The sequence below is a fragment of the Centroberyx gerrardi genome, chromosome 7 (genome assembly GCF_048128805.1).
Source record: "Centroberyx gerrardi isolate f3 chromosome 7, fCenGer3.hap1.cur.20231027, whole genome shotgun sequence".
In the NCBI taxonomy this organism is placed as follows: Eukaryota; Metazoa; Chordata; class Actinopteri; order Beryciformes; family Berycidae; genus Centroberyx; species Centroberyx gerrardi.
The window spans coordinates 12,743,095-12,765,907 of NC_136003.1; positions in this window are offsets into that span (position 1 = coordinate 12,743,095).

Genomic DNA, 22,813 nt, shown 5'->3' on the forward strand with positions numbered 1-22,813 from the left:
GTTAATTTTCTATGTTAACACTGTACACTTCATTCATACAGACTGTTATCCTCTTTTCTGCATTAAGTGTTGTTGGAGAGCTGTTGGAATATTTTTCTTACTTTCATCTCACACTGGTGTTTCATGTTGTGTTTTGCTATTCACTCACTGCCGACCGAGAGCAATCAAAACCAGCAGTCAATTAATTAAATGTGCATAAGTTTTAATATTGACTCTCAGACCATCTGGGGAACAACACAGAAAGCTTTAATCGTACAAGGCAGCACACATATCATGTTTTTTAATGTGCAAAGCTGCATTTCAGCTCTGGCTGCAGCCACGAAGATGCCTCTTTGTTTACTCAAAAACAACATTTTGTACAACCAAACAAACCTACAATCATAATTTATCATAAGCTTTACCATTTCATGGAGCGTTACCCAAGACTCCTTGTGTCATCTTTGTTCACCACCTCGTCTGTTGGAGGTCAGCAGTGTCTATGTAAAGCAACTCTTCTCAGTCCCCAAAGGAGAGAGCTAACCTTTCCCGTTTAAACCCTCCATGTGGGTCCAATCAGCTTTGTTGCATGAAATAACGGCTCTTGCAGTCATTTTGGTGGCCATCATGCAAAGATCAATACATTTAAACCAGCCCTCTCTGGGCTGCCCGGTCAAGATAAATGTGCCAATATTTTTCTCTTGTTGCCCAAGATAAAATGTCATCTGATCTGTGGAAGACTGTGCTGTTGAATATAAGTTAACACCTTCCACAAAGGGATATTCAGTAGAACCATATGAAAGTATAAAAGTGGATGCTTACAGTACAGTGCTGTGTGTAAAAGGGAAAAGTGCAAAATCTAATTTTGTAGTTAAAAGTTAGGAAACTTCCTCTGAGATATCTTTGCCATGTGAATTCATTATTTTAACAAATATGCTTTATGTATGCCGATTTCAGGTCTTCATCACATCAGAGTAGATTTAAATGCCGGCGGACATTTCTCATGCAGGGGCTGAATTGCTTTGCATTCACAACAGAGTGATCACAGAGGGACGTGTCGTATCATCAGGGTAACGCCACAAATGGATGTCCTGAAACTGTGCTCACATGTCAGGGACTGAGGACCTTGGGGGAAATGTTCTTTCATCTCTGCCTCTGTTCCCGTCTGATGTGCCACGGCTTTCACGGCGCTACTCAGGCCTCCAAGTGTTAACCGTGTGGGAGGCTTTCTGCTCTGTACCAAACTGTCAGACACAATAACTCACATGCGAAAATGTTTTAATATGATCACATTGAGATCTCTTTCACATGCTCGCTGTGTACAGACTTTGATTGTCACTTGTTGCTATGATACCCCTGAATCCATTACCTGGGCTGAAAGGCAGTGCTTAATTTGTAAATGATGAGGTCCCGGAACACCAAGTGGTCGGTGTTCCCGCGAGTCGGTCTGGAGGGAAAAGGTTCCGGAACATATCAAGACAACAAGCGCATTGGAGGCAACAGCCTAAACATTACTAAATGACCAACTATATGACCTTAGAGCTCCGACTACTGCTGACCTATAACAATATTTGATTATTGTATAGGCTACATAATGCTCATTTTGTCCAAACCGATGGGTTTTTACAAACCTGCCCTTCAAGTAGTGGACTAAAGATATAACTGCGCTGTGCACAACATAAAAATGCCCACACTTGGCTGTGAGATATCCTAATCATACATAAACACATCAAGGAAACTGCAATGGCTTCAACCATTTACCAGACAAATTCTGGCTCGAGTAGCCTAGTTACGCATTAATATTCAACACAAATACTTTCATAGGATATCTATTTTGAACGTAGGAAACAATGTCAGTGAATAATGAAATGACAGCAATAAAACGTGTCATGGTCATGCCATGCAGCTAGAAGTAAACCTAAATGTGCACACTCAGCTGGACTGCGCTGGTTTTGAAATGCCCACACTGATGTGGGGCTTACAGCCCTTCACGTCAACCAATTATATTACCAATTATTTCTGGACACTCAACATATCATGCTCAATTGCCCACATATTTAACTGCAGGACTTACAGGTCCGCACTCCATAATAATTTCTGTTTCATCTATGCAAACAGGGCCGGTTTTAGCCTGCTATATTAGGGTGGGCTGGTAGAAATAATAGGTGGGCAACTTGGGCGGTAGATAGCTCAGAGGTTAGAGAAGCAGACTAGTAGTCCGAAGGTTGCCGGTTCGAATCCCTGGCCAGATGGCACAAAAATCTGGCAAAATGACAGCTGGCAACCGGAGGGTTGTCAGAGTCAAGATCAGATGCAAGCTCCTGCCATCGTGCCCTCAGGCCTCTCTAGCTTGTGTATGGGGTGTTTGGATGGGTTAAATGCAGACGATTAATTTCCTCATGGGGATTAATAAAGTAGTATTCTATTCTAATTTATAAAGAACAATTTGAAGCAGGGAAATTGGGAGGTAGTGAAGCAGCATTTCTAAGTTTGCTGCTACCCTATGATTTGAGTCAGTGGAGGGCAGATTGATTTACCCTAAAATAAAAAAATACCTTCATCCATATTTTAACATAATCAACTCCATAACATTTCTTTTCATTGGATGAGCTTAGTTCTCAAATAAAATTAAAACCTAATCCAGTGAGACTTCTCACCATAGCCAATATTTACAAAACTAGAAGGTAGTCTTATTCAAACTCAAACTGAAAAGTGACAAACAACAACTAAATCAACTAACTCAAGCCTATACTCAAACTTCAATGTAACTATAGATATATATCTATATAGCATATATAGATATATATATATATATATATATAGCAACGCCTGATTTGGTGTGAATACGGCCACACTCTGTGCAGTGGACGGGTCTGCTTCAGAGCTCTGTGTGTTTGTGCCTGAACACACGAGAAGGGGGGGTGGGCAGTGGGCGACTTTGGAGGCGGGCTGTAGGCTGCCCACCCAATCAGAAGTTAGAAACGGTACCGGAATTTTCTGTGCTATTTTTCCATTGGCTGAACAAAAAAATTGTTTTTTCTTAACTTTTGATTGGGTGGGCAAGACACATGTTTGCCCATAGCTACCGCCGGCCTCGTATGCAAATATGAATTTAGATGTTATTATCCCAGCAGAGAACTGTAACACGTTTACAAAAAAAAACAAAAAACATGCTTACCTTGTCTAATTTTCCAAAAATAGTCCACACAGCGGACATATGGACAGCAAATTCAACTGTCTTTTAGCCATGACGATGTCTGAAGTTTACCATAACACACTCTGCAGAGCAGCTCACTCATGTGACGTGATTACTATGCGCTTGTTGCTACTTTCTAATATGGTAATCACCTGTCTTTATATGGAAATGAGCCAATTAGGTTTTTGGAAGGGAGGGGAAAGGAAGAGTCAACTATTGGGATTATTACATGGCAGACAAAAAAAAACAACAACTTTCATGCCACCAGAGGTGCCGGGTCCACGCAAGTAAGTACCGGAATGCAGGTAGTCCAAAACCACGAGGTGCCGGATCCTGTCCCGGCAGGATCCGGCACAAATTAAGCACTGCTGAAAGGGCTTTATGAGTAGAGACTTGCACCTTATTAGTGCTGCCATTACTTTACTGAGCAGAACTGTTCCCGAGAATGGAAATGGGCAGTAATGGGGTCCGTGGGGTAATTAGGTAAATTGCGAGCACGTTTCATGTCACGATTTTATTGGCCTGACACTCTGTATATGTGATTTAGAATAAAGTGTAGGCTACTTGGACTGTATTCTATTGTTACTATCTCAAAAGTTGTACTTACACTTTTGGTGCATTATTTGAGGATTGATTTTCAGAAAGTGTTGATGCTCAACACCCTGGTCCCTCTTGGCCAGTTCAGGCTGCAGTGACAAATGTGCAGTTGGTTTAACTGATTACATGCTTGTTTGTCATGTTTTTTATTGTATTATAGATGCATGTAAAATTATTTTCTGTTTTTATGACAATTTACTATTGATTTTTCCTATGCGCTAGGCTCAAATGTAAAAGACAAACCTTCTCAAAAAGCATTCTAATTTAAATCCTTTTTCATATGGCTGGGTATCAAGAAACCATAACATATTTTTTTTTTCTGTATTGATATCAAAAGGCACCTAAAAGCTTGGATATTTAGAATGGGTCAGATGTCAGATGTCAAGTTATCTACTAGTTTATGGACATTTAATAGATAAAATGATATGATCATGTAACAAATGAAAAATCTATTTTCATGTACAAATGTCACACAGAAAATAATTTATCATCGTAAATTAGAATTAGAAGACAGCATTTTACGACCAATATTGAACTTTATGTATCAAAAACAATATCAATATTGAAAATTTCTCACTGGCACAGAGTCTCTTACTTTCTATACATACATTATTGGGTGCACACGTCTTCTTGCCAGTAATTTAAAGTTTTATGCTATAGGTCTATTTTATGACAATCCTTAAATTTAGTAAGAATTGAAGAAATATTGAGGAGTTTAGATGGGGTTCCTGTTAACTGCAGACTGGGATTCATTTGAATTGACATTTAAATACACAGAAACTCATGTGTACTATATTCCAGGTGCATGATTCAACATCCACAGACTTAGCTACTAGTAGATAGCTACTAGTCGATAGCTACTAGTAATGGTAAGTGGAGATGTGTATACTCTGGGCCTAGAAGAACGTGCATCTGCTCAATCATAACAGAAAATGTGTTAAGGCATTGTCACATAAAGCCATTGACAGACGTGTGTCTTTTCTATTGCAGTGTTGCATCATAGACAGCTTTTCTGTGGTAATAAACAACGTGTTTCATAAGCTCCCAGCTAGTGATTCAGTGATCTCAGCTCTGGACTCTCTGACCCCTGGTCTGGACCTGTCCTGGATCCTCTCCTCTCTAGACATAAACTAATCTGAAACTAGTGCTCAAGGCCCCCAAGCAATTCAACTCTCTCTCTCAACTTTTTCAGTTTATTAAACCAAGTAGCAAGACAGTATCAGCATGGGAGCGTAGTGTATTTACTTTTTTCCTCATAACCCTCCATTCTTATCAATAAAGTTTCCTTACTTTAGGTCTCACACAGCTGAGCGGATGACAGACAAGCAGCAGAGTAGCACAGCCACAGGTCTTCGCCTGGGTTGGTAGATTTTCCTTCCGCTGATGCACTATTGAGCCGCTGGTCGCACTCGGTGGCCCAGAGGTGTTAGTCTGTGATGACGGTGTAATATCATGGCTGTGGCGATGGGAGGAACAAGCTGTTCAGAACACAAGGTGTTGCATCTGGTTAAAGAAGGGGGATGGACTCTCACAGGAGTTTACACACAGGCGATCAATATTGCTTTCTGTGCATCGGTCACCAGTGTCTTACATTATGAAAGAATAGTACTGACAACGAAGGGAAGATTTGCTCAGTATGTACATGGTTGATTCAGTATGTCTGTGATTTGTTCAATACCTACATGGCTGGCTGTACTCAGGATAGAGGAAGGATCTAGTTTCAGGAGATGGTACCTGATGACATTTACTTAGCTTACACAACAATGTTTGATAAGCCAGTGTCAATATGAATATATATAGGTGGAGTAGTGATAATAACATACAGTAGCAGGATAAGAAAGAGATGAATTTTGTGTATGTGTGGTTTTGTTTGTGTATGTGTGTGTGTGTGTGTGTGTGTGTGTGTGTGTGTGTGTGTGTGTGTGTGTGTGTGTGTGTGTGTTTAATCAGCAGGGTGTGTGTTGATATGAGCAGCCCGGCCCATCAGTCAAACACTCATGTCATGTCTCACTGTGTGTGATGAGGTGACAGAGGAGACAGAGACAGTTTTGCCTTGTGACAGTGTTGTGTTTGGTAACTTGGTCCTGTGTCGCTTATATTGACAGATATGAAAAGGCTCTGGATTCATTTGGAATTTGAAGAGGGATTTACAGTGTAAAACCAATAGGTCATTTTTCTGATGGCATACATTAAGGAGTTTAAAATTCTTCATTAATAAGGTGAAAATGTCCATTAGGACACCAGTAGGAAAATCTCTTTGGTTCCAAATCACAATAGAATCCAAACAGAAACCATAATGTTTTAGAGGATCTTACTCTACTGTTCAGAGTAATCTAAGATTCAAATATATTTTGAATACAAAACCCAATGCTGAATCTCATCTCTCTGTAGTCCTGCCAGTCTGTCTAATAGGATCCCAAAGGACTGCTTCTAAAAGAGGAGAAATACCGAGAGGATTCGGTTGTATTTTGGTACTTGAACTATAGAATTTTCCCACTGGGTTCCTAAAGAACTTTTTGACTGGCACAAATATTTAAACACAAATGTACCATAAGTCCATATAGAGTCTGACCCAGAAACCCTGCAGTAACATGCTGTAAAGTCATTTCATCTTTACAGCCAGGCTAAGTGGGCAATTTAAGGACTCAGTGCACTCCAGTGGAGTGTATGATGATACATCCAAGTCTGAACAGACACAAGATTTGTTTGACTATGGAGTAAAGGCGAGGTAAATTGCTTCAGTAGGTTATTGATCCCATTATATTTTTATGTGTAAGAACACCATGGCTGTAAAGGAGAGTGTGCAGTTTGCCCTTATGTATTTTCTGTCTGTATTTACATAGGGAGCAGTAGAATTACATCGACAGAGGTACAATACTACATGAATTACTGCAGAACTGTATTGCTCATAAACACACTGACGCACACGCCGCACGTCTTCATGAACATCAAAACTTTAGTGAGAAGTGAAAAATGTTTCTTCCAGGAACTAGAGGGGGGGCTTTCGGGATAAACTCGCTTTGCTTTGATGGTCATCAAAGTCGACTGTCTCATTATTTTGGGGGATGAACGGTTGAGTCTGAGATGCGGGCGAGAGACACTGATGTAACAACCAGGTCAAACTCTGCAGTCTGCTCCATCATCCCTCCCATACCGGGGACAACATGACACATTCATAATGGCCGTGGCAAAGGAATGATCTAAAAGCACACTGCGGATAGATTATTCCCCATTTAGCTTGCAGCTGTATGAATCGTTCCAAATGAAATGTCGTAACTTCCACAACCAACCGCTTCTTCACCACTGATCCACTGTGGAGGTTTTTAGAAGGGCTCAGGTTCATATTGGATTTGTATCATTTCAGGATGCTGGTCTTGTCTTAAATTATAGCCACACAGCAGAAATATAACTTGAAACAGCTGGGTAATGCTCACCTGCTTCCCTCCCTATAAATAGAGGTATATACAAAGGAAAAAAATCTGTGTATTTTTAATAGTCATGGCTTCAAAACATTCTGTCATCCTATCTATCCTACAGTCGGCCTGCATACATTGCTAATCTTCTTTTATGGGGTTGATGTGGAATCAAGGAAAAAATACAGAAATTTACTGTTTATTGTTGATTGTTTATTCAGCTGCAGAAGATATATAAAGCCTCTGAAGTATATAAATTGCAAGTTCTCATAAATTTAAATAGAAAACAAATATTCTTAATCAAACACTGTCAGTTACAGATGTCACTACATTTATGTAAGTCAACAAAGAGCAAGGACCAGACATCTTTCAAATGCCCACTAACACCAGCCTGCTAATTTCTCATCGTTTCTCTTAATCCATCCTTCCATTCAGTGGCTTTGTGACTTAACAAAAGTGCACATGCAGGTTGCTCACATGAGTGTGTATTCAACCTCCTCCCTCCTAAGTTTGGTTACAGATCCTTTGACATCGCCCTTTGCCTTTAGAGTAGAACAGCATGTCCTGGATAATGATAGGTGTGGTGGGGGCAGGAACAAGAGGAGCCAGGCAGCGGCCATTGGTCTCATTACACCTCATTACAGTATAAAAGGTGCTCTCTCCACCTTGTGTTTGAGGGAGCATTAGTGGGAGTTTAAAGGCTCCACCTGTGTATATAGCTCATTCCAGAATGAGATATTCACCATTAGAAAAAACTAGCACTTGTGCTTACAGTATAATTTCTGATGTGAAAGTAATACTTGTTTTGGAAAAACTTTTATGAGCCATTTTAAAACCATTGCCTAACAAATACTAACATTTTGTTTGTACAAAAGTCAAAATGTTGGACACATCTGAAGGGGATCTAAAGGCTTATGCTTAAATGCTTGAAATGTGTTTCTTAGACAAATATAAATAGTGAAGTTGATGCCTATGTATGAATTTCTTTCCAAAGCCTTTGCCTTTCCATCAAGGCAAAGGGCGGCTGCTTTAAAGAATCTAAAATATAAGATAGTTTTGATTTGTTTAACACTTTTGCGGTCACTGCATAATTCCATTTGTGTTATTTCATAGTTATTTCATTTTATTCTCAAAAGTCAAAAATAGTAAAAATAGAGAAAAAAGTGTTGTTTTGACTGGTAGTGTATATTTATATATATATTTTTTATTATTATCTTCACACACTTTCTCTGTTTTAGTTCTCCCATGCAGGTGTTTTACATGTGTTTTTTTCATTTTCTTGAAAATGAATTGAGAAAATTGGACTTTTCTCTGTCAGCAGAGCCTGCGGGCTTCTCTTTCAGGTTTCTCCTCTTTCAGGTTTCTCCTTCTCTGTCAGGATTAACAAATTCGTGACAAAAGGAGACTGGCGGCTCCCTTGCTGTGTCAAGGTCAGTGATTGAAGGGGAGTCTTTGCATGTCAACATATGTCTGCAGCACTGACATGCCCATTAGCATAGCATGGCGGGGTGGGAGACACACACACACACACACACACACACACACACACACACACGTGTCCACATGCACAAATGCACACTTATTCGGAGCACATTCAGAACAGAAAACATTTCGGTCTGGGAGCACAAGGACTGTGTTATGCAACCTGTGGCAGGGAGAGGGAGGGCAGCGGGCAGCTGGCGAGAGGCAGCCAGGAGCGTCAGGGCTTTGATTTTAGGTTTGGGGATTGTGAGTGAAAATGACAGGCAGGTACGATGTACAGAACCCTTTGGCTAATCCAATCTCCATGTGCCAGTGAGTCATGTTCACAGCTGCTCGATTAGACTGTGTTTTACCAAAAAGTATCCACGGCAAAATGGCAAACTTACACACACTATAAATAGTATACTCTGAAAACAGATTTAGTGGGAAAAAAATCATACTCAAGCAACCAGAGGGAGAGGTGCTACCTTAAATGAAGTCATATTGAGGGAAAACGAGGTGCAGCAGCTTGTCCAATATTCTCTGGGTTTGCTTTTGTTTTTTGTTTTGTTTTTTTGTGTGTGTTTGTGTGTGTTCACAACCCTCTCCTAATCCGTGTCACTCGTTTACGGGGCCCTATGTTATTTGTACAAGCCTTTTCCTCTCGTATTTGTATCTGATGAAGATTCGTTTAGACCTGAACGTCAGGTTTTTAATATGATTACCTGTTACAGCTTGGACAGATACAACTTGTCCTCTAATTCTCGATGTGCCTTTGTGTTCTTTAAAGGACAAATTGTCCTCCAACTAACGCAATTCCTGTTGTAGATCTTTCTCTGTTATCTTGACATTTTTTACAGAATACTAAAAACATTCATTGTTGGAGCCAGTCCCATCCTTCCTTTGAGTGGAGTCGGTAGTCTGAACCTTGTCGACATGTGTGAATAGAATCTGTATGACAGGATCTTGGGATTCCGTCTCCGTTGCCCCTCAACTGCCCTGTTCATTAGAGGGACAGTCTCCTCATGTGGGGAGTTGCTCTGCCAATTAAAGCAGAGGTTAGTCTGGCAGCTCATGTTCTGTCTGAGCCAGTTCAATCTGGTCACCAGTCATTACCACAGCCACAGGTCTCCATCTCGCTCCATTAAGGTTACTCAACCTGTGATAATGCCATCTCCAATGTGACATTAAGGCAGCTGGTTTCATGTGGTCTCATACTGGAAATAATTCATGGATGTAAAAACATAGACATTCAGGAGAGACTTTCCCACATCCTCACAGACTCTATCATAGACTTAATGCGCTCCTCTCTCCTCATTAGTTCAAGAGTAAGAGTCCCCAAGCCTTCTTTTAGTTGTTGTCCAAAGCATCAGGGAACAGTCTGCAGCATCCATCACTTTCATCTGAACAATAGTTTCTATCTGGGGGCTTCTGTTGTTTGTTGTCTGTGGTTCTTAGTTTCAGTGGGGAGATTATGTATTGTATGTTTATGTGTATTGTATTGCTATGTATTGATGGGCTGCCAAATGAAACCCATATAATAAGATGGAGTGTGCTTCTCTGAGCTGCTGTCCTTCAAATCTAGTTGCAGCTCACTGACAACTCCAGTCTCATCTAAACTTTATATTTTATCGTTTTAGATAAATACTATTGTTGTTTACTAGAGGATTGCTATCTATCCCCCAATTATAATGAGAAAGTAAACATGCTGTTATTGAGTATTAGGAAAGCAGAGCAACAGAACCAGCATGATGTGTAGTGTGTACAAGGCAGCAAATCTAACAGGACTTCTCAAAATACCAATACTTAATATTGTCATAATGTCATATCAGACTGAACCCAGGGTGAACATACACATCATGTTCATACACTGCGTAGGATTTTTTTAAATTTTTATTTTTTAAAAATGAACTGGCCAGAAGCTGTTCTGTGTATTTTTTTGTTTTTGTTTGTTTTACATATCGACTGCAATATAGGAATTATTCTGGAAGTGTGTCTCGGAGCATAAAGTCAGAGATGTTGCTCCATTTTTTTTTTGGAGTTGACCCAGTTTTACACTTCAAGCTTTCGCACAAGGTTATTCTAAGTTTCCACACAGAAGCTTTCCACCCTCTGGCTTTTTCTTATTTTGCCTACTAAAACGGTTGCTTCAGTACGCCTGCGCTCGCCACAGACTGCTGTGACCCTCAGAGGTAATTAGTTTGTTTGTGGAAGTGGTGTTGCTGCCTTCCTGCATCCAGTAGACTGTCCATATCTAACCATCGCTGGGCAGCCAAATTACCCTGCTCTGGCAGCGCAAGATGTGACAAACCAAGTCAAAGCTCGTCTTGAATTCTCCTCCTCCACATCTCTAACTGAGATAATAACCTGGATCCATGGATTTGGGTGGAGCTTTGTGGCAGTCATTAGATTCTTATAGCAAGCTCATCTCTATGTTTTTAAGGACTGTGGTTAGTCCATTCGCCTTAGTATTTTTTCAGAAAACCATGAAGGGAGCCAGAGTAGGGGAGATAATAGAGAGTAGTATTCAAACCACTATGCCAATGGATCATGGGCACATAACAAACTGATCAGTTATTTTTCATGATAATATTATTTTGAATGTGTCTGAAGGTAATAGGCTTCACAGAGTACCAAACAGTCTTATCTGTCTTTCCCCTCTGATTGCCACAGTCTTCATATTGACCAGAAATAATGGTCATTTTCATCATTATGATTATATTTAATAGAATTACAAAGATGATTCTCAGCCTACACCAGACTGAAAATATCATGGACCCCCAGGTCAGGAAGCCAGTTGGAGAAAATAATGAGGTTGGAGTAGTATAATATGATTCACACTGAATATAAGCCTGTTGATTCCAGAGACGATGGTCCTTAACCCTTCGTCTTAGTTATATCCTTCCTCATGGGGCACACATGTATGAAATTAGCATGAAATTAGCACAGAACTCTAATGCTGGGAGGGAAGAGGGAGGAGGGGGAGATAGACCTCTGAAGCTATGAGTAACAGATGGCCTGCCCCCTCCATTTTGTGTCCGCTGTCTATTCTGCTGGTTCTCAGGCACTCACAACTGTCTCATGAAATGTGAAGTGTGTGTGTGTGGAAAGAAAAGGTGACATTATTGTTATCCTAAGAACTGAGATGTGCTGCTTTGTGTCTGGATAAATTTCTGGTGATTTTCATGGTTTATTTGTTTTTCTGAGGGGAAAACACATCAATACCCCTTTCTTTGATAGCACCTTTTTCTTTCTGCAGAAATGCATTTAGAGGTTGACAGAACTGTTGAAAATGAGAATCCTAGCACACTGTGTACTTTTGTATTTGTGTGAGTCTGTCATGCTATTCACGCTCCTGTGTGTGAAGCCTTTCATTATAGATGAATTCCATTTAGATCGTTCAGCATATCAAAAGGAATTCAAATGACTGCCATTGCCAAATAACTGCAAGTGTGATTCACTCTCACCACTACTTGTGTGGTTGTGAAACATCATACTTCTACTACTCATACTACTTGCGACAGTGGAACAGCTCTAGCTGTCATTTCCTAACACTCTTTGAATGCTCCACTTTGTTTTTGAATATTCCTCCAGCATGGTGGAGCTTTCTGATCTCCAGTCTTGCCAAAGAACAAAGAGTTCTGTTTTCTGCTCTGATGACTGAGATTCATTTTGAGATGGGACCAACAGGTAGCTGATAAACACACCTGACAGAACACTTACTGTACGTACCTGCTGTGATAAGTGAGAACTTTTAGACCACAGATCATAGAGATACTGAACTCTACTAGCTCATCAGTATGAAGATAGTCTGTCCTTGGGTGTAATGGCTTAGGTATAGTTCCTGCACTTTCAGAGGTCAATCTCTTCCCGAGAGAAAGATGCCATCCCCAACTACACCTGTAATGTACCGAAGATCTGTTGGGAAATCCATTGCTTTTATCCAGATCAATTTAGCTCCTGGTGAGAATTTGCTGAGGGGAATAACAGCTCTGCACCTGTCTTCCTCCCTGAGCTTCACCTTCTGACAGCTGCAAAACCAACAAGTAGAAACAACATAGAGAGGAACACAGAGAGCCAGAAGCTGCTATATCGCTGTTGCTGAAACACTGTAGGTTGTGTTCTGCATATAGCAGTCAGGTCAGCTACAGGTAAAACAGGGACATTTGAGCAGAAGAAGGAAAAGGTTTTGTATTTTTTACATTCCTATGGTATGATGATGTATAGAGTTGCCAATCAAAAGATCTTCCTATTCCCTATGGTGATTCCCTTGAGGTGAGCAGGGAAGAAGTGTGATCGTGCATACACCTGTTCCCCGATGACCAGAACTAGTTAAATATTCTTTTCAAAGATGATGCCAAGACTTTTAGAAATGTTTTATCTCCTCATGCTTGACCTTGGATAGAGATGCATGTTAATGGTAGAGTGTACAGTATAAGTATAAGCACTTGATATGCAAGGATGGTCCGAACCATGAATCAAATATGAACTCGACAGGTAAACTTTGCTGTCTTCCCAGAGACAAATTTCCCTGTAGGGCCAATTTGGCATATGTGTATGTGGGCCCAGGTCTGTTATGCTTATCAGGACCCAGATAGTCAGCCTGCCCCTAATGTACCAAGGCTTAGAGACGAAGACTCAGCCATCAGCAGTATGGATATGGGGCGATCTGAAGGTGTTTCATGTAGACACACAAAGGAGCCACCTGACTTCGATCAGCTCTGTCAGGGAAATTAAAATTAGGTGAGGGGAATTATTGCTCATGTTGCAAATGCAAGAAGACAATTCTCTGAGGGTTCCTGGGTTGGTTTTGCCTGAATGGGTATGCAGGCCACAAAAGGACTGTAGGTTGAGACTCCAAGGTCAGTGGGTTGCATCGCTGCGCGTTATTGACAGTTGACAGTTTCCCTTAGTGTGGAGTTTTAAAGCCATGTAAAGAAAGATACTAGGCCAAGGCTATCTCTCTCAAAGGCACTATCTGCAATGTAAAAGTGGCATTTCTGCCCATTTGCATCATCTGCTCACATTTGTGTTGTTTATGCTGCAGCAGAAGATGCAGCATTTTCTCCCTCCATTGTCGTACATCCTGTTAGATGCAAAACAATATAACCTTTGTTTTATTATTAGCACAGAAAGACCAACATACAGAATGAGGAATGGCAGAATTGCACGACCTGAATATTTTAACTGCTGATCTGTTTACGATGGTCTAACCCAGACAGGAGTGCTGCTGCAGCAGAACTCTGCATACATTTCCCATCTGGTTTGGTACATCATGCTGTATGGAGTGGTATGGTAAGCACCAGTATACTGGAGCTAACCACGGTCATTAAAATACTACTGGGTCTCAGCAGAGCTCCTGGTGATAAGGTCCTGTGGCAACCGTTTCAGCTCATTTCATCATAGCAGATCTATAGCAAGAGTGTTGAGGCAGTTCTTTTCATCTTTTTTCTGTAGTTTCATATAGCCTTGTCTCATTGATGCTAATGTATAGATAGGATGTTTCATGATTTAAATCCATCCAATGAGCATCTAGTGGTGTGAGATTGATGTACTGGTACTGGTACATTGGTATTGGTACATTGCAATTAGATGTCACATTCATTCATTCATTCATTCATTTTCTGCGTATTCCTATTAATGGTCACTGGGGGCTGGAGCCTATCCCAGCATGCATTGAACCCTGGACAGGTTGCAAGCGGTTGCAAGTCCATCACAGGCGGGGGTGTTACGCCCGGCCTAGGGGAAAACCGAGCATAGCATAAAAGTGACTCCCCTCTTTCCCAACTCCCAAAGATGACCAGTGCCACAGCAGGTGCAGTCCAAACAAAATTGATTTATTTAATCACTCTTCAATACGGTAGCAAAACGTCGGGGGGAGCACAGCCAAAATAACAAACAAAACGATCTATGAAAAAAAGGTAACTAACTTGCCTAACTTAAGCAAACGAAAACAAAAGTACAATCAGCTTCCCTGCCTCCCTATCAGAAACAAGAGAAAAGAAAACAAAGAAAAAAAGGCTTCTCACCCCTATGGCTACCGGGACTGCTCTTCCAAAAGTTATTTACATTCTTAATAACAACGTCAATCTACACCACTAGGTCAACACAGTATTCATGTGGCACAGCACAGCACGGTCCGGTTGGGAGCCAGGAAGGAGAAGGAGTGAGCCGGCATCGGACAGACGCCCTTTTTAAAATAGGCGCCATCAGTCTCCCGTCCAATCACCAGCCGGCACCTGCAACTCAACAAACTGGAGAACACACAAACGGGGTGAACACCACCACCCTCAGGCAGGGAGGGATAAACAACAAAAACACACACTCAAATACAAATTATGACCCAGGGTCATAACAGGGGCTAACAGATACACAATCATTCACACTCACATTGATATCTATGGGCAATTAAGAGTCTCCAATCCACCTGATTTGGATGTCTTTGGACCGTGGGAGGAAACCTTTGTACCGAGAGGAAAACATTCATCATCCGTCGTCTAAAGTTCTGATACCTAGCTGGCTCTTTTAAAATTTATTTGGCAAGGCCTTGTTTTGTTTGGCTCTTTCAAGACACTATGCTACTATGCAGTGTGTTGGGAGTTTCAGCAGTTTTAAATGCATTGGCACAACCAGCAAGGGTAAAATGTAATTTATAGATTTATAGATCTAGAAATTTATAGCGGCCACATAGAATTAGTAATGCTGACAGCTAGAGGATCCAAGTCGAACAATCAAGAATGCATTTTATACTGTTTGTGCTGAAATTTCAGTGTTATGTGGGGGGTAAGGGTGGGTGGCAGGGTGGCAGGGTGGCATGGACAGTGGAGAATGGAGCAAGGGTGGCCACCCACTTCTCTCTCACCTCACTCATCCATGACATCATGGTTACCTCCCAACTGCTGATCATTACCATGGAGACTCTAGACAGCACAGTTTTGATCCAATTTATTTACTTAGACAACATAGCCTCTCTAATCATATTTCTCTCTCTCTCTCTCTCTTTCTCTCTCTGTCTCATCTTCCAGTGATGTCTTGGTTACTGGGTCTATATTTACACACCAGGCTTTCAGATTTGATGTGAGGTTGATGCTCCACACTCCATCCATCCATTTACAAAATCATCCATTTACAACTTGTGTAACAAGCTGCCTAGGGAAACGCTGGGTAATAACGCTCGTAAGACCTCCAGAGAATCACTCTGTAGATCTCTGAGAGTTTGTTTTCCATCTCTAGGCATATAGTGCGTCTTGCTAGATAAACATCTGCAGGCAATATCCACTCATCTACTGTTAAGAAAAGCCCAGGCTTTGTATTGTGTCTCTGAATACCTTCCTCATGATGAACTCATTCTTCAACCAGCGTAGATAGCTTGAGGCATTCAACAACCTTGGTGCGTGATGTGTGTCAGGATGACCTACATGGAGGAAGGCCCTGCCACCTTTCATGTTTTAGATTGAAAGTCACTCTTGGGGTCGTTCACAGAATACAAAGCCTTTGGAGTCCATGAACACTTTATAGGGTGACAAGAAACATTTTTTGTAAATGCTAGAGAAATGTTACAGAAGCTAAACTCAAAAGTAAAAAAAAAACTAGGGATTCACTTATTCCTACTGCAAATACATTGCTTCATTTGCACGTCTAATGATGTAACCTCTTGTGCTTGAATAAGAAATTTGTATTTTGCACTCATGAGCATTTTTGTTTTCACAGTATTGACCTACTGACTCCAACTCCTGAACTTATCAATTGGCACTTTCCTGATTACAGAATTGGAACTGACTTGAGTTGAACTGAGATATTGTGAACCAACTCCAACGTTGCTGCAGTGGTTGATCTTGTGAGTGACCAAGGGAGGGCACAGGGTCGTCACATGTCTCTCTACATCATATCTGGAGACCTGCAGGAACATGGACAGCACCCACAGGTTCCAACCTCGGCTCCCTCACAATCTGTGGTCCTTCAGTGTGGTCTGAGAAGGATAAAAGAGGAACTACATAAATAACAATCACATGGGCTTTTCATTCTGATCTTCTGGGTAATTTGGGCAAACCATGGTCAAATCAAGGGTCTGACCCTAGTAGTATGTATAGTAGCAGTAGTAGCTGTATAATAGTAGTATCTGACATCAATTTGATATAGTAATGTGTTTAGGCTATAGGCCTAGACAGGCAACTGAGTAAATCTGAGCAGCACAATTCTTTGCAGAATATCTTTTTTAGGCTGTGGACCTGCCAACAGAAATAATGGCCTGTCTCTAATAATGGCCTGTTGTGCTCTTTTTCTGGGGTAAAGGCCTCAGCCAGTATTGTAAATTTTGAAAGAAATTTTCAAAGAAATTTGTAAGACTTCTAATTTCTTTACATGCTAGGGAGCAAATTCCTTACAATTCTACTGGAGAGCATAAAATACAGTAGATCTGAGTATGCTGTGGATCCTCCATCACCACCAAGCGGAGTGGAGTACATGTGAATGCTGCTGTTATTTAACATCCCTTGCAGCCCCATTCCTCTGAAACACTGCAGCTTTCAAAGCGAGATGCTCGAGTGGACGCCTCAGTGTTTGTATACAGTGATGATTTTGTTGAATCAGCGATGACGCATGTCTACTCTGCAGTCAATGAGTTCAACCGTGCTGAACTCTCACCTGATTTTCCAGTGCAGGGCCTCATGTTAGTGGCCTGCCAGCTGTAGACTGCAAACACAAAGGCGTGGACACCGGGATGCATACACAGTCTCTCTTACTTTCTCTCTCTCTCTCTAACACACACACACACACACACACACACAAACACACACCCTGCACTCAATCTCTGCAGCGGAAGTGTAGAAACTCTTGAGTGTGGTGAAGGCATAGTGGTTGGTTTCTCTGTTTGGGTTCCAAGGCACATGACCCGAGGCTTTGTTTGACTGTCTAATGCAGCGAGATAATGGATGGTAATGTGACCAGTGATGGCTACCAATTGGCTGAGAATCAGGACAACTGTAAACTACAGTGGACCAAGCACATCTAGTTTTTAACAGGCAAAAAAGGGAACGACGCTCATTGTTTGTGGTTAAGAAGGCTGACCTCCCCAAAAGAATAGTCCAAGGCACACGTCTTTGTTGAAAAGGTTAAAAAGCCTTTGATATATGGGCTACGCCAGCCTCAGCCTCATTCTATGAACACATCTAGTTTTTATCTGATGACAAATTCTGATGGATTTCTTCTGTTTTTGGGGCAAAGCAGCAGTTTCTTTTTGTAACTTTGGAGCATTTAGAAAGTGGTAGTCATCCATCATTTCTGGAAGTCCTGAAGTGTTTGGAAAATAATTTAGGCCTATGTACTCCATGCTGACATCAGGTCCAAAACAACATGACAAGAGCGACAAGTTACCAACAATTAATATTTAATTTGTTTTTGAGGAGGAATATCAACACTGGTTTAAAGATTTTTTTGTGTTTTCTAATCTTACTGTACTAGATGCTCCTAAGAAAGTGGGATACTCCTGAGAAAGTGGACCAAATGTGATAATCATTGATGCATTCACTTGGTGCAATGTTTCAAAGACATTCTCCCCAGAAAAAGGTCTGAGCTGTCAGCCCATATTGTCACACTGTATAAAAAGTTGGCTCTCCACTTCTTTGTTTGCTCTTTGCTCTCTCTCTCTGTCTCTCTCTGTCTCTCTCTGTCTCACTCTTTTCCTCTCACCATCACTCTACCTTATTTTCCTGTCAGTGCCACTGCTCTGTGTGTCTCACTCTGGTTGTGTGTGGGAGGCAGATGCATTACATTGTCTGTCATCTCTTTCCATTCTCAAGAGGGGATACAAGTGTTGCACACAGACATTTTTTGGTGACTATGGCCATTCAGTCAATTGATTCAAACTGCTCATTTAAAGCCCTTATAAGGTAGCAGGGCCTGGGGATGACAGTCAGAGTATCAGATGTATAGCAAACAAGGGCAACTGGATTGAGTGTCATTGAAATAAGTGCCTATAGGTCTATTATGCTCATAATGGTGCTACAACAAGCTGGCAAGACAGAGAAGCTATGCAATGCATGACTACAATGTTAGCACTGAATCTCAAATGATTTACTTATTACGACAGATATGCAAATGCCTTCCTGTCAATTATTTTTCAATTCACCAATTCACTGCAGCCAAATACATAATTCATCATGTGCTCATGAAGCTGTCTGATTAAAGTGTGAGCTTGAAAAGCATCACAATGTTTTGCCTGCTGATATTTTTCGGTAGAGCCTGCATGTTTTTACCTTTGTTTTATTTGTCTTTGTGTAACCAAGGCTCCACTGAAAATGAGGTTGGATCCGCCTCAATGGAACCTGAGATGAAATAAAGGCTGAAAAAAAAAAATGCAGCACTGAAATAGTGACACACACAGTAAGCTGTTGATTTTCAGCAGATGTGTGCATCTCTGTGTGACTTAATTTACATTTGGTTCCGCTTTGTGCAGTGATTTGTTGCTGTTTGCTCAAGCTTTGTCAATACATGGGGGTTGACATTTGATGAGGTTTTCTAGCTGTATTAAAAGAAGAACTATAATTAGAAATATTGTGGAATGAATGAAAATATATGGCTTTATACATACATTTTCTATTCTTAAATTCTGATTAATCATGGAAATGGGATATAGCTGCTCTAGATTTAGCAGATATGCAGTACTGAACTGATATTTGCAAAGTTATATCAATTTCCTTTCTTTGGTAGCCTTCTAGCTAGAGAGACTACCATGTACATATACATAACTGGAAGGTGTCAAGTGTGATGCTCTGTGACCTAGATGAAAACACTGAACTTCTACCTGCTCCAGGTATCCAAATTAGGGTTTTTTTTTGCACTAGGGAAACACAACATTCTGTTATCAGTAGACTTCTGTGCTGGCCTTGTATAGACCTGCAGACCCAGATAATGACCATTAGATACATACAGTACTGCTCCCCAAGAAAGACATTTTCCAATGCTCCACATTATTGGCCACAATCCATCTTGCTGTACTACATGGTTGTATAAGTCCTGTACAGTGTATAAAGTGAAGCGTGTTCTGAGTTTAAGTTTAGCACTGTCTTATTATTCAAGGCTTCCTGCTTCTTGCCACGGAAGTTGCTTTTCACATCATTGGCAGACTTGCCGCATTGCTACAGACCTGCTAAGTGGAAACATTACTGCGTCTGGGCAAGCGCTGAGTGTGGATGTAGATGCAAGTGTGGTGCTAATGGTGCACAGCATCCACAGATGGAAGGATACAGGGGGAAGAGGCAGAGAAAGAGGAGCTTGACCAACACCGGTTACATAAAGTAATTGGAAGGTTATATAACTGTTCAAGTTTTGATGTTAGATTTTTTTTTATTACCATCCTTTGGCAGAGCGCCAATTATTCTGTCAATTTAGAGCATTTATCGATAATGGGTTCTGGCTCGTCTCTATATGACCCATTAAATACCAGCTTGCCACTGTCAAAAAGCACACACATCTGCATGCATACGTGAGCACACACACACACACACACACACACAGACACACACACACACGCACACACACAGAATCAGAATTTAATGACAAATGAATTAGAGGCTAGAGTGAAATGTTTTTTCAGTTTAGGAAACATAAATTAATGACCAGAAGAGGTGCATTAGCAACTGTAAACTAACTTGAGGACTTGAGGAGGAAGTCTTGCCACGTGAAAGTTGTGTATTGCTGAAACATTAAGCACACGACGGGTCAAGGGAAGTCATTTAGAATCTGAATCTCCTAAATGTCAAGTGCACCTGCTAAGACAGTGTCTCGTGATATTTCAGTTTGCAAGGGAAAGTGTGGAACTGCTGTTAATGACAGAAAGGGAGGCTCAATCAAACCTCTGTCTCGGAGGAAATAATTAAGACGTTGGCATTTCAGGAGTCACACTTCATGTCTCAGGTGTTAAAGAAATCAGAACTATTCATTACCATTACAGAGTACACATTTTGTAGGCAACAGAAACTGCAAATCTTAAGATTCAGTGCTATAGGATACCATACATGTTCACAAGAATACATTAGATTGGATATTCCACGCATGAACACAGAGTCAGGAAAGACAGCTTTCACCTTTTACGCTCCTCATAGATGGAATAGGCTTCAAGACTCACTCAAATTGGACCGACTTGTCTCCCTAGAGGAGTTTAGGTGACTGCTGACTGATGTATCATATAGGGATTGCTCTTGCTTTACTTAGTAGACTTTCTTATTATTTGTTTGCATGTGGAATGTCTTGAATATTTTGTCTTGAATTTGTTTTATGCTCTGTAATTCTTTTTTTTTTTGTACACAGGTCTCTCTTGAAAATGAGATCTTGATCTCAATGAGACTTACCTAATCTGGCTTTACTTTGTGCACTATATTTTGTCATTTCCAAATTTTCTAATTAAAAGAAGTGTGTTTGAACTCTGTACTCGTCCATTTAGAATTGCATGGGAAAGATCACATCTAACAACGTTTGGTTTTCCAAAACATTTTAAATGAGCTACTTTTTACTTTTACTGAAGTAGATTTTTACACCAGTACTTTTGGTAACACTTTATTTTGCAGCCCGCTAATTACGGTTTAGCTAGTTTGTAATTATGGGGTACTAATAAAATAACAATGCTGTAGTTACAGGGTAACAAAACAAGAAGTCCGGGAATTAAGGGGTAACAACTTTGTAGCTATGAGAGATTTCTAAGGTAGTTATGGTGTAACTGTTTTTGTAATTACTGCATACTTAAAAAATAATTACAGGGTACAGTAACGTAATTAGGAGGGACTAAACAAATGTTATCGGTGCTTGTTCCTTGTAGTTATGGAGTAAGTATTTAGACCCTAAATTGTTTTATAAAAGGATTATGAAGGTTTTTATTTTACATTTTATATTATAAAATTGACATATTTGATATTTCATCTCAACATACTGTATATTACATTCAATAACGCTTGCTCAATTAAGTCTCTCACTGTGTGTTGAAGTTCCATATTTTTGTGTATGCTATATTGTTACAGAAATGTCATCACACAGCTGGTCTAGGGTCTGCTCTCCTAACATCGATTACCAGATGGAAGTATGTGACTTTCTGCTAAACTGTATTTAGTGGGTTTTTTTTTTTACAGAAAACAAGTGCTATATTAAAAGCAAAATGGACTCTCAGTGAAAAAACAGACACATTTAGAATAAGTATTGATTATATTGTTAGTAATAGAGGTATAGAAAATGTTAATGGCCAACATATATTTACTAATTCCATTACACTTTCACTGCTTTAGGCTACAGGTTACCCATAACTGCAGGAATAAAGGTGTGTTTTGAAGAAATGTGCAAAGACACTGTAACAGTAGTGTGCAAATAAATGTATTCAAATAAAATTATTCAGTTGTTCAACTGTGTAAAGTCGATAGGAAGATGACAGGAGTTCAGAAGTGGACTGCAGGTGAGAGGGCAGTCAAGCAGGACTTTGGCTCATCTCCTTCTGTTGGAGCGGTGTCTCTGCTGTTGCTGCCATGTTGTCAGTAGATTTCTTGTTCTTCCTCCTGAATATGCGGGATAGCCAAGAAAAGAAGCCACACTTCTTCTTTGGTTTTGTTGACAGGCTGTCTTTGGCACTGGAACTCTGAGGTCCTGCAGGTTTGACCAGTTGGACGGATGAAAGTGTGTTTTCCAGGGTCAGACAGGACAGATCCTTGGTGTCCTTTACAGCTTTGACCTCAACCTGGATGGCTGGAGCCTGGGACTCCTGAAGCAGGTTGGTTGATCCTTCCTTCAGCAGGTGAATCAGGGTGTCTTCAGCAAGAGAGACGGGGAGAGCCTCCTCTGAGGTGGAGATATTGTCAGGTCCAGCAGAGAGGACAGTGACTTTTGTTCCCTCACAACATTCAGGTTGATGCAGGACGGGGACAGAGCTTTCAGCAGCGGCCTCAGTCTGTGCACAAGAGCTGAACGTTTCTGTCTTGATGATAAAAGGACATTGTTCTTCCTCCTTCTCCAAGTCCCGGAGGAACAGCATCAGTTTAGAATCAGCTTTGAAGATTGGCTCCCATTCATCAAGATGATCTTGAGTAGGGGCATGGTGTGCAGCGCAGGCAGCCATAAATGTAGAACTCACTGATGAAGCATTCATGTGCTTTTCACCAAGTTCCTCCTCCTCCAGGAGGACTGAGAGGAACTG